At 39.9% G+C, this 12,361-nt stretch overlaps 1 long non-coding RNA gene and 1 pseudogene across 2 annotated transcripts in view; one reads left to right on the top strand and one right to left on the bottom strand.

The window, feature by feature from the left end:
- Positions 1 to 2,146, top strand: part of LOC308611029 — a 43,167-nt gene extending 41,021 nt beyond the window's left edge. The window contains exon 4 of the long non-coding RNA XR_014014755.1: positions 792 to 2,146. This is a non-coding gene — a long non-coding RNA (uncharacterized lncRNA). The remainder of the gene's footprint in view (positions 1 to 791) is intronic.
- Positions 2,147 to 8,473: 6,327 nt separating this feature from the next.
- The window catches only part of LOC308611035 (centrosomal protein of 78 kDa-like), a 226,863-nt pseudogene continuing 222,975 nt past the window's right edge, over positions 8,474 to 12,361 (bottom strand). Inside the window, exons 13-16 of the transcript in view lie at positions 12,090 to 12,256; positions 10,866 to 11,037; positions 10,496 to 10,543; positions 8,474 to 9,957 (exon numbers count right to left, since the gene is read on the bottom strand). The product of the transcript in view is annotated as a centrosomal protein of 78 kDa-like (transcript). The remainder of the gene's footprint in view (positions 9,958 to 10,495; positions 10,544 to 10,865; positions 11,038 to 12,089; positions 12,257 to 12,361) is intronic.

Below are 12,361 nucleotides of genomic sequence, written 5' to 3' on the forward strand. Positions count from 1 at the left end.
CCACTGTCACCTCCTTGCTGCTAACGTCTGACTAACTACCTAACAGGTCTTCTTTGCATTCATATTTGCTCCCTAAATTGTCTCTATGACTTTATTTTCAATATGTTTTGTTTGATGGGGTTTTTTTTTGAAATTTAAAAATCTTATGATAACATTTACCTTGATTTATTTAATTATTGTTCTACTGTAACTGATTTCTGCCATCTTATATTATGCTTTATTTTCTACATTTTCTTTATTGTTTCTTTTTTTCCCTTCTTTGGCATCTTCCATTTTACAGGTCAAGGGTACTTATGTTTGTTTGACATTTGGGAATTTTTAGTATTGTAATGGTTTTATATCTTGAATTATGTTAATTTTCTCCTCAATTTCTTACCCGTGGATGAAAAATGTTCCCTGCCATATGAGTAGACAAAGGATGTTGCAGTCATCAAGTCAGACGTCAAAGCAGGAACCCTCAACTGTGCACCTTGAGGGGATTGGGGATGGAGAAAAACAGGGTACTGGTTCTGGAGTTAAGGTGCATATCAAAGGACTGATTTCACGGAGCCCAGATTCTTTCATCTTCTCATACATAGAGAAGTGCTAAAGTCCTTAACTTGAGAGGTCTAGTTTTCTTTAATTAATAGCAATCTTTTGATGTTCTGACTACCTGGTTTTGGTTGACTCCTCCCTTAGGTCTTCTGAGCAGTTCCTCAGAGTGATCTGACAGGCTGTGTTCTGGGCTTAAGTCCTCAGAAAATCTGCCAAATAAAACATAATTCTCCTTTTGGGCTGTGCATAGTTTTCAGTCAGCAGTCTTGGCAACCAATGAAGGGGCCCAGAGCAGACTTTTCTTCTTTGCCTGAACTCTATGAGGATCCAGAGTCCTGGCACCAGCAGAGGCTTCTTGGGCCTGTCCGCTTTCTCAGAGAGTCCAGACGAATTTGGGTGAGTATCTCCTGGTTCTTGGATCTCCAGTTTTGGTTGATGATCCTAAGTTTTATTCAGTGGTGTTAAACTCTTCTCTTGAGTAGTAGGTTATCCTTGAAACTTGGTTTCAAGAAGAAGTACCTGGGTCATCCTCAGTGAAAGACACTGGGAAGATTTTTACTCAGTTTAAACACTGAGAGCTTAACCTCGGTAGAAAAACACTGGGAAGACTTTTGCTCAAGTGGGTTAGCCTCACTTAAAACACACTGGGAAGATCTTGCTCAGTTTAGACACTGCGTGGTTTATCCTCAGTTGAAAGACTGGGGAGACTTTGCTCAGGTGAAAGACACTGAGTAAAAGTTGGACTGGGTAGTTAGGTGGAAGACTAACCTGTCTTCCTTGAATTGGCTACTTTAATAGAGTTTGTCAAAATAAAAGTGATCTTCACAAATTGAACTCAGAATGGGGAACTTAGCTTTCAATACAAAAGGAAAAGGAACAACAACAGATTTCCAGCCTCCAACGGATATCCTGGCCAGGTTTATGTACATACAAAACTTACATTTACAAGTGCTTACTTTCTTGGGACTTAAAGAAAATCTTGCCCTAAAAATGACTAAGATAGGACTCTTTTATTGCATATGCAGTTAAGTTAGAAAAAGCTGGCTTGATAAAAACATCTTTTCAGAATTCTGACTTCAAAAAAACAAAAGGCTTTCTAGGGGAAACTTGCATTTCTCTTCCTGTGTCTTTGAAATATTAAGTGTTCTGATATTCTTCAGTGTGTGTGTGTGTGTGTGTGTGTGTGTGTGTGTGTGTGTTTTGAGAACTTGGTCACTACCATCCAAAAGTACTTATATGGTGTACATTTGCCAATTTCCTCACTTCCATTGTGAAAGGAGTTCCCTATTCCTAAGAAAATGGACCTATGTCCGACTGACACAGAAGATGGAGATGTATCCCAGTGCATTTATATATGTATATCTATTAAATTTATGTATATATATATAATGCCTAATGGAAACATCTCAGATGTTCTATTTGGTATTTTTCTTTAATTTTACTTATAAAATTGTGACCATTTTTTAACTCAAAAGAGGAGAACTTTAAAAATTAATTAAGAAGACATCCTCAGTAGTCTAAGGTTCAGAGTGACTTGGCAGAGAAAATTGCTGAATGGTTAGATAATAGTGCTGGTATGCTTGGCTATTGTAACACTTTACATTTGAGTTTCTCTTCCTTGAAATTACAAGATCTATATGACTCAAGAGAAAGATTGATAATTAGGAATATTCTGCTTGCTTTATTTTATTTATTTTGTTGTTGTTGTTGTTGCGGTACGCGGGCCTCTCACTGCTGCGGCCTCTCCCGTTGCGGAGCACAGGCTCCGGACGCGCAGGCCCAGTGGCCATGGCCCACGGGCCCAGGCGCTCCGCGGCATGTGGGATCCTCCCGGACCGGGGCACGAACCCGTGTCCCCTGCATCGGCAGGAGGACTCCCAACCACTGTGCCACCAGGGAAGCCCCTCTGCTTGCTTTTTATATAGCCTATTGAAGAACATTTTAATTATTTGGAGGTCATAGGAAGGAACCTTCATGATCTAAGTTTTGAACAAGTAGTGTTGCAACACAAAGCTATGACTTAAAAAGGAAATTTGAAATGACCTATTTCTTTTGGCATCTCAATCCAGATATCTGTCAGTAAAATGAGTCACTTTTCAGTCAAATGGGTGGTCAGCAATATAATTTTTTTATTGGGAAGCTGAAAGACACCATTGCCAAGCAGAGCACCTGCAGTGTTCACATCTATATTTGAACATCTTTCGTTTTCCCAAGGGGTGCAAGTGAAGAGAAGGAAGGCAGAGAAATGCACTTGAATAAAGCTTTTCAAGATGGATAGAACAGAGAGCATTCCCAGAGGCAGGTCAAGTCCAACCCAAGAACAACTCTCTCAGTGCTTTCACAACTAGGTAAAATACAAGACCAGTAGTAACTCAGCTCTCAAATCAGTGCTGAAATCCAGCGGAAGGTTGTTAATATTGATACGGTTAACATACATCAAATAGGATTACTGAATTTTCTGAATCCAACTGAACTCCCAGGATTGTTTGGTTTCATAGGCTGTTGGGCTCAAGACGCATTTGGTTTTAAATAATCCTTCCTAAAATGTTCAGCTTTCAGTCTAATATGATTGAAACCCAGCTTGAGTGTGTCTTATAATACACTGGACTGGAAAGACTATGGGCATTGAATTATTCAAAACATGGCAGGCGAAGGAGTGATATGTGGGGAGGATGTGATCATAGAAATGAGTGAGACTTGATATGTCTTGTTATCTCATTTGATTTACCTGTTAGAACTCTTCCAAATATTAGAGGAAAGAAATCAATATCAATTTTCACCTGTCACGTTCCACACTTCAATGATGAATGAATGTCAAATTTGACCACAGTTTTCTGTACCACCTGCTCTGAAATAATATTTCTGGGCCTTTATTAAAAATGTAAAATTTTCATTGAATTTCCAAATATGATTCTGCAGTGGCTAATTCAGCTTGTTTTATTAGTAAGCAAGTTCTGATGAGTAATACTAATTTAATAAGACTGCATGTGAGGTTAAAGTGTCAACTAAACCTGCCGAAGGTGATGAGATATGACTGTGATGTGGTGGTAGGACACTCACCTTCCTGAGCGAACCCTGCGAGCACACAGTTCTTGGGAGAAACCAGTACAAATCTGATATCATTTTGCATGTCTCCTGTAGCAGTGGAATGCACACACATACAGACATGATCATGGGTGAAAAAACACACATGCGCACCTTAGAGGCTTACATTAATTTCTGAATATAGTTCTCCGGAAAGAAAAAGCTTCACTGATGATTTGTATTTTTATAGTTTATTGTTTTATCCATACTAAAACACTTCATGAAATCACTTCCTGTTTTGTTGTCCATGGAATCCTTTCCATTTTGAGATGCTAAATATAAATCGAAATAATGATTATAGTCCTTGGCCATGAAAGACTAAGTTACAGAGAACCCGGTGACTGGAGGTCAGAGCTGCCACGGAATTATTCTCTGCTCCAGAGACCATCAGAATATCACTGTGTACCCACTTAAGGATAGAATGCTGCTATTGAGAAACGAGCTCTCTTTTATTTCTACTAAAAGGAGAGAACAGTAGGGGACCTTGGCTGCGCGAGTGTATGACTTTCCCTGTTTTGTACAATAAGCCAAAAACAATACATGAAATAGCCTCACGCCTTTTGTCTTTTGTACCCAGCTCCTTCCTGTATTGCTCCTGATCCATTACACTTAAATCAACAAGAGTTGCTTGAACATTTTGACAGTTATGTTCCCCATACCCTGAAGCCTTTTTAAAGGGTTACTGAGATAAAGCTATTTCAAAAATACTCCCTCCAAATTTTTTCAGGGTGGCATCAATGAAAGTAACTTAGAGGAAAAAACTTGAGTTCCTGGCCTACCCCTCTAAGGCCAGGCAAGCATAAACCTTCATAGCAAAACCTAAGTTTGCTCCCAGTTGAGAATTTGGTTTCCACGGTCTTATATAAAAAGTATATGGAGACTTTAATTCCCTATAAGCCCTTTCCAAAGAGTGAATACAGTTCATCATTCGTAAGAGATGATGGAAGTTACAATTTTGTTGAATAGATGGAATATATATTACATATAATATACATATTTATTTTATATATATATATATATAATATATATAAAGTTACTATTCAGAGTCCTAAAACGTGGATTTTTCTTACTTACCAAGAATGAACAGTAACTTGATCTCTAAACAATAAAGCACCTGGTCATAACAGAATCATAACAAATATTTGATATCAGAATGAATTCACTGTTCAGGTGTAAAGAGGGAATAGCTTCAGTTTTCCTCTTTCGGGCACCCCATTATTGCATCCTGGACAGAGGGGATTTTCTTGATTTTAATCTAAAGGAGAAATGGTCACTTTTGTTGAGATGGAAATTGACCACCTCAGTAGGCAGAGGCACTGTTTTTATTTGGCTGAATTCATGTTTCTAGTGATAATTCAAGGTGTAATAGGGTTTTCTCAGCCACTCCAAAATCTGAAAATGATAAGCATCTCACCAGAGTTTCAGGATGGCCCATTACCTATTCTGTGGAAAGGATATTCAAAACACCATGCTTCATCAATGTCTTCTTTGACTTATTAATGAATGGACAACTACTGAGTTAAGACAGTGTCTTATCCTTGCTTCAAAAAAATAAAAACAAAAAACCCCCACAAACACAAAAAAACCGTTAACAATGAAAACTTATTATGCCAGGCCTTAGTATGGCCTGACTTGGAAATTTAGTTTCAGAGGCTTTTGTGAATATACCAAGGAAAGAGGACCTAGGTGTATCTTATTCCCACAGGCCGCCAATAAATATTTGCTTAACGGACAAAAAATGAATATATAGTGTAGGAGAGAACCTGACAGATGCTTAACATTATTGAGTGATAGCAATGCCCAAACTCATCTGTGATCAAACACTATGAAAGTATCCTCCTAAGGATAAACTTATTACAAATAAGAAGTGAAAATTCAATTATGCAGATACTTTCAGTGTCCGCTCTGATATGCAAAAAGCATGGAAGTTGTCACTGTATTTTGTCCTTACAAGATAATGCTGTACAAAATGAAAATCAGTGACTTTTCTCAGACGTGATTAATAAAACATGTAACTATGAAAGAATTTTCGAACGGTAATTATGTATGTGTATATATGTGTCTCTGAAAAATCTTTGTCAAAGAAAACTGAGGCTATCAGTATAAACTTCTTTAACTTCTATCTCTTCTTACCTTTATTTCCTCCCAAACTTACCAGTATCCATCCAGCTCGAAGGATACAAGTGATTTTTATATACTGTGCAAGGTTTTTTTCTTATTCATATGTCCGTGTTTCCCCAATTCTCTAAATTATTATCTACATCTTCAGGATCTCCTTTATTGGTTCCTTCATTTCAACATGTAAAATAGAAGTCCTTCTCATTCTAAAAAATTCTTTTTTGCTAATTATTTTCTCTTTTCATCCACACTCCTTGAGAGCAGCCTATTCCCACTGTCCTCACTAGCCCCGCCTGGCCCCGACAGGCAGCCCTACGCCCTCAGTTTATTGCCATCTGGCTTTTTGTCCACCACTTCCCTGCACTGCTCTAAGGTCACTGGGGACCTAACTGCCCAAATCCAATGGACACTCACAGTCTCTGAAGGACGACGCTGGCATCTCCTTCCTCCTTCTTGAATCTCTGTCACCTCTCTCCTTCCCAGAATTTTTTCTCTGCTTATCACTTAAACGTTGTCAGGACTCACAATTCTCTGACATCTCATCCATTTTCATGATTTTAATGACTGCTGATATGTGCTGAGGACATTCAAATTTTTATCTTTCCATGTCTTCACGTGCATGTCCAGTTATCTACCAGTTTGTCTTCTGAATTCTACAGGTGCTTCAAAATTCTACATGTCCAGAGCTAAAGTCTTTTCCCCACTTCAGTTCTTTATCCCCTATTTCCAAACTCAATGATACCACCACCCAACCTTAGTCACACAGATGGGGGTTCAGCCTCCGCCTCCTACTTCTTCCTTACTTCCCAAGGTCAAGTCTTGCTGGTAATTTCCTAAATACAATTAGAACTTATTTCCTCCCTTCATTTATACCTTACTTCAGACCCCTTTCTTCTTGCTATTACCTGGTCTAGAAGTTACGAAATTGCTGTTCGGTGGAACCAGTTGTTAGACATTCTATTCGAAAAGGACTCTAGGGTCAAATAGCTTTGAGGATGGCTGTGTACCATACGCCTGCTGTGACGATCCAGAATGAACATTAGCCTACAGCAGCCCCGAGAAGCTGTACAGTAAAGGAACCTGATTAACTTTACTTAAGCCAGGTTCTCCCTTCTGCCGGCCTATAAACCTTTCAGTAGGGACAGGAGAGGAGGTGGCAGCGTGAAAATCCCACTTGAAAATATAAAGCACTGCTCCTCAGAAGAGTGGGGCATAATTATCTCCAGGCTTCTTCAGATTCCTCATCCATACTGACGTCAGTGGTCTAAAATGCCACCCGAACTTGTCCTTTCCATTCTTAGCTATTTTCTGAGGAAACCAGCTCCACGCACATGGATGGTTAAGACCTGCTCTCCTCCTCCTCGCTGCCTCCTTTAGGGGCACTTGCCGCTGCCTGGGGACACTGCACTGATCCTCCAGAGCCTGTGCCTGTGGCTCTGTAACACACCCCTCGGACATTCACGGCTCTGGACTTCCGCTGTCCACTCTGCCTTGAGTATCCTTGCCTTTCACCGGCTGACTCACCAGTTTCTCACGAGTCCTTTAAGACTTAGCTTAGGGACTGCCTCTTTTGATGACTTTTCTTTGCCTCACGGCTCCCCCTCTTCTTCCACACTGACTAAACGCCCTGAATATGCCCGTCACAGCAGGTCACGTGCAGGATGAGACATCTGCTGTGCGTCTTCCCCTCTCACTCCACTGCTAGAGGGCCAACACTACATCTTGCTCATTGTTTCACTCCTCTAACACTCAACCCATGGCTAATGAACTAACTAGTACTGTAGTAGCCCTCTTAGTAACAATCAGGCAGGACCTTCTACAAGAAATCTGACACTCCAGCTTTTCTCTGATCTCACCTTTCACTCTGATTGAACTAAAGACTTACGTGTACATGTTTTACCAGGGAGACATAATTTAATCCAGAGATGTGTCATCACATACTCTCACATACTCTGCCATTTAAAAATTCTGCTCACGATGGGGAAAGGAGACAGGTGTGCTTTCTGACAGCCCCACTGTTTTTGCACTTATACTGGTCACTGGCTTCTCTCTCAGTGCCTTCCTTAAACCCTTCTTAACAAGGGAACAGGATAACAAAGTAATTAAGAGCCTGGTTACAGCCTATGTGTGAACAGAAACATAAACAGGGACATAGAGAATAGACTGGCGGTTGCCAAGGAGGAGGGGGTGGGAGAGGGTTGGATTGGGAGTTTGGGATTAGCAGATGCAAACTGGTGTATATACAGGATGGATAAACAAAAAGGTCCTACATGGGACTTCCCTGGTGGCGCAGTGGTTAAGAATACGCCTGCCAATGCAGGGGACATGGGTTCAAGCCCTGGTCCGGGAAGATCCCACATGCCAGAGAGCAACTAAGCCGGATGTCACAACTACTGAAGTCCAGGCACCTAGAGCCCGTGCTCTGCAACAAGAGAAGCCACCACAATGAGAAGCATGTGCACCTCAACTAGAGGAAGCCCGCGTGCAGCAACAAAGGCCAAACACAGCCAAAAATAAATACATACATGCATTTATTTTTAAAAAGTGCATGTATTTAAAAAAACCCAAAAAGTTCCTACTGTAGAGCACAGGGAACTATATTCTATATCCTGTGATAAACTGTAATGGAAAAGAATATGAAAAAGAATGTACATAAATGTGTAACTGAGTCACTTTCCTGTACAGCAGTAATTAACACAACACTGTAATTCAAGTGTATGTCAATAAAAAATAAAATTTAAAAAAATTGCCAGAAAAATAGTCACATAAGGGCAACTTCCCTGGTGGTCCAGTGGTTAAGACTTTGCCTTCCAAAGGAGGGGGTGAGGGTTCAATCCCTGGTCGGGGAGCTAAGATCCCACATGCCTTGAGGCCAAAAAACCAAAATATAAAACAGAAGTAATACTGTAACAAATGCAATAAACACTTTAAAAATGGTTGACAGCAGAAAAAATCTTTAAAGAAAAAATTCACATAAATCAGAAACAAATGAAAGATAATAAAGTCCATACATTAAAAAAAAAAAAAAGAGCATGGGTTCGGGTCACATTGCAACTTCCCACTTACTTATAGCTGTGTAATTCTGGGCAACTCACATAATGTCTCCTCAGACTGTTCATCTATAAAATGGGGATGGTAAGAGTTCCCTACCTCAGAGCGTTGCTGTAATCCATAAACACGGTTAAGTGCCTTGGTAAATGTTTGAGGCTCTCTGGTTATTATGAATTAAAATATGTCAATGGCTTCTGGCCGTGTGATTTATATAATAGTTTGATGTTTAACCAAATGGTAAAACTATTCCATTTATTATTCCCATCTCTTTTTAACCCTTAGCCTGCTTTGTTGTTTATGTTTTCTGCCACCACAGAGTGCTAGTTCCAGGAGAGTAAAGGCTTTATTTTGTTCAGTGCTGAAAGCAACAGCACCCAGAAAAGTACTGTACATATGAAGCCCTCAGTAAACACTAGCTGAATGAATGGTGCAAAGTGTTACAAGGAAAAGTACACCCAAACTTTCATTATAATAAAAAAGTATAGATAAAAAAATCTTTCTCTAATGGCTTCCAGTCAAGTAACTGAAAACACCATATGCTATAATAAAAACATAAGTAATTTATGAAAATTTGAAGGCAAAAACATAATTTTAAAAGATTTAGACCTATGTTAGGCGTGATAGAGTATGGATGCTTTCTTGAAATTCACAATCAGATCCAAGAGTATCACTTTCAGACTGTTCTAGTACACTGAGTTTACTTTTAGTTGTCTTTGATGACACAGTCACTATTCTACTCTCTTTCTTAACAGAAATGTGTTTTTTCGAAGAGTCACTTTTAATTGGTTTATTAACCAAAGAATTATTTTGCCCAATTCCTTTGCTTTTCTGCTTTACAGGTGAGTCAGAGCAGGAATGCAGGTCCTTCCCAGGTTGTTTCTTAGCAGAGTAGTTTTTGGTCTATTCACCTGCTTTGCTCATTTTCTCTGAAGAAGACCTGCTATTTCTAGATAATTCCTCTTCTTTTCTTTGACTTCCAGTTCCAGAAATGACGTCTGCTGAAGGAGAATATGTTCTAGCAATGAAATCTTCAAAAGACTCCTGCCGCTGCTCTGTGACTGGGACCCCCAGGTTGTCTTTGGAAGTTTCTAAGGCCTCCTGAGTAGACGCTGGGACACGGAAGGAGTCGAGAGGCAAAGGAATCCTAGCATCACCTGTAATTTTCGGGAAGTGGAGGGGAAGACAAAAGACAAGACAAAAATTCAGTGATGAACAAAGCCAACCATTAAAAAGTAGAGCTCAAAACTTCAATGTTACTCTGTAATCTTATTATTAACACAGTCAATTGATTAATCAGAAGATTTCAGAGCCAGTTTTATTTGTAATTATATCTTGCCAAGTGATTCTCAGCTTAACCTAGCTATATCCAAGGCTATGTCCGCTACGTTTTCAGACTTTGGTGATTGGGGTAGTTATTACCCATTTCCTTTCCCTCACTAAAAATGAAACCCTATTCTGTAGGATAATTAATGTCTTTTCTATCCTCCAGGCACATGTAAACCGTATATAGTTTGTGACCAGGCTGTGTTCTCAAGCTGTCAGTTCCCAAGACCACTCTGAGATGGGCTGATGGGGGCTCCAAGTGAGGCTGGAGGAAAAGCTGACAGGTTTTCCCCTCCCATTCCCATAACCAGGTGATTCACTCTAATATGTTACCTATTAGCTATGTCTGGATTACTTATTTTAAAAATTATATCAGTATGTGTACCTTCATTAGTGTTCCTTCATTGTAAGCTGACTGCATACAAATAGAAACCTAGATAAAATATGAACAGAATAGACATTTATACAATTTAAAATCTGGAATATTTTCTCTAATGTCTTCTTTCTTCATTAAGGACAGTTTGCTTTAACTCATAAATTTTCTCAAGAACTTCCAGTCTCCTTATTTACAAAAGTACAGTATCATGAAATGGGCACACATTTACTAATCTCAGATTTGGAAAGGACTCCAGAGTCTTCTAGCTCCCGAGCATGTGAATTATTAGAGACTGATCATTATTGTTTTCTCCCTGACTTGGTCATTTCCTTTTTGCTAATCACTCTTAGAATCATTAAGTGCTGTTCTGTCCATTTACTTGGCTATTTTGCATTTGTTATGGGGCACCCTGTTTTGATTCTGATTTTCCTTCTTCAAGTGCCTTCTTTTCTTCTTTAGGTGGACTACTAACAGTAGAATTCATCTGGGGACGACCTAGTAAATGAAAATCTGACTGATCTATACCAGCCATTGTGGCCAACTGCCCAAGCCTAGACGAGAGGAGGAAAGGAGAAAAGACAAAGGTTATTATAATCACAGAAGAGCAGTTTAGATTTCCCCAGACTTACAATCATGAAATACTTCTAAAATCTTTTTTTTTTTTTTTTTGCGGTACACGGGCCTTTCACTCCTGTGGCCTCTCCCATTGCGGAGCACAGGCTCCGGACGCGCAGGCTCAGCGGCCATGGCTCACGGGCCCAGCCGCTCCGCGCCATGCAGGATCCTCCCAGACCTGGGCACGAACCCGTAGCCCCTGCATCGGCAGGCGGACTCTCAACCACCCCGCCACCAGGGAAGCCCTACTTCTAAAATCTTAAAAGCTAACATCCTACTCCAGACTACAAGCCTCTATCTCCCCCAAATCCTCAGCCCTTTCCAGATTCATCCTCTAGGAGACATCCCACTGTCTCACTAGAAGCTTCAATATGTTCCATGCACCCTGTCCACTGCCTGTCACACCTCCATTCCTACACTTCTTTACCACCTTTCCTCCAGTTTCCAAGAATGTGTTTGTTCCTTCCTTCCCAACACCAACACCAATTCATTCACTGACAAAACACCACTCCATCAACTATCAATCTCCACTTCCCTCTTTCAGCAAAATTGCTCCCGGTTGAGAACCACTGACCTTTATCTCCCCTGCAGATTAATAATCATTTTTATGTCTAAGGCAAAGATAACTTTAATTCAAACTTATCAAACAAGCAAAAGAAGTGAAAGATAGGAAAATTCTTATGCATTCCCGACTATTTTCAATGAAAACTGCCTTTAATTTAGTCTTTACAAAACAACTATACCTACTAATTACTCTGTCTACAGGTTACTCTTTTATAATGGGCTCCCCACTCTACCAAAGCAGGCTTCCCTATATGCATTTCTTAAAAAATTTAATTCCTCATTTTAAAATGTCAACTATATTACCTATAATTACACTAAATTTGGCTAAATATAGCCACGTAAGTGATGAAAATTGCTCCAGTTCCTCAGCAAACTACCATTAGAGTCGCAAAGAGAAGAATGCCATGAAGAGAAATGAACTAACCCAGCATCTTTAAGGAGAACCAGGAAAGCATGGAACTTCTGAAAAGAATTCTCAGTGCTGCCCCAAACACCTTCATCATCCAGGATCATGCTTGTCAATGAGTGGGCATGAAGGGCTTCAGACAAAGAGAAAGTTGTGTTTCTTAACTGGGCATTTTCATGTTCCAGCTATACAAGAAGACTGAAAACGTCTGACATGATTTTTTCTCATTGTCATCAAAAGTAGTCTTGCCTTGGGCTTCCCTGGTGGCGCAGTGGTTGCGAGTCCGCCTG

This window comes from Mesoplodon bidens (genome assembly GCF_964165515.1).
Source record: "Mesoplodon bidens genome assembly, contig: HAP1_SCAFFOLD_240, whole genome shotgun sequence".
Classification (NCBI taxonomy): Eukaryota; Metazoa; Chordata; class Mammalia; order Artiodactyla; family Ziphiidae; genus Mesoplodon; species Mesoplodon bidens.